Genomic DNA, 1,014 nt, shown 5'->3' with positions numbered 1-1,014 from the left:
CACTAATGTATTTGCCTTTACACATATGGGACATTTAAGAATTACCCGATATGACCCTACATGTAAATAAAGAATAGTTCGGGTCTTAACATAGAAATTTTTGGGGTGTTACAACATTAGTGATGTTCATGCTTTGAGTAATCTTGAGATATTATGACATTCTTCCTCAAACTCATTCTATCTTGTCCATCTATTTCTGAAAATTTATATTGCATAAATGTAACAATCCATTTGGTAATTTTGAGTACTAGAGCTTTTTAGTTCATAAAATACTTTTCGATCTGATTTTAAATGGGTATTTTGAACTATTTATAATTACATTTATGAATTTAATGGGATACTTTTAATAATTAATTTATTTGTTGGTTAAAGAACAAATTTATAGAGGCTCACTTTCACACTTTTATAGTTGGTCTTATATAATAATTAGGGAGTAAATATTTTGTAGAAAGAATAAGGGTTTAGGCGAGAAACCATACCTGCAACAATCAAAAAGCGGTTGTTCATAAGCTAATCAATCTTAAAGTAATGTATTTGATACATTGGTATGGATCGTATTATTGTTAATATTATTATTGTAATATTGGGGTAAAAGGTTGAAAGCGTAGTACTATGTGTATATGTTACTGTCAAGTGCAATTGGTTATTGTGATGAAATTCATGTGAATTGGTGCAGATATTCGGGCCATATTTTTATTAGTGTGTCATAATGTTGGTTGTAAAGAGAATAAAAAGGGTTGAATAACAAAAGTTGAAAACAAGTGCTGAGGTAAGGAAATTAAAAAATGGGTAAGGAATTGGATGGCTTCATTCCGCCAATCATTAGACAATTGGATAATGATTTACATTAATAACTAGGGTGGATTAACGTCTACATTTGAAATATTGGAATATGTTAGTTTTACAACTGTTTGCGGTACGCCACTAATGTTCTTCCTTAGATAATTTATTTAGTTATCACATTATAATTTAAGTTTAAATTATGGAAATAGATAATTAAATATTAGGTGTATT

This window comes from Solanum pennellii, chromosome 1, assembly GCF_001406875.1.
Source record: "Solanum pennellii chromosome 1, SPENNV200".
In the NCBI taxonomy this organism is placed as follows: Eukaryota; Viridiplantae; Streptophyta; class Magnoliopsida; order Solanales; family Solanaceae; genus Solanum; species Solanum pennellii.
This window is presented reverse-complemented; position numbering follows the sequence as displayed.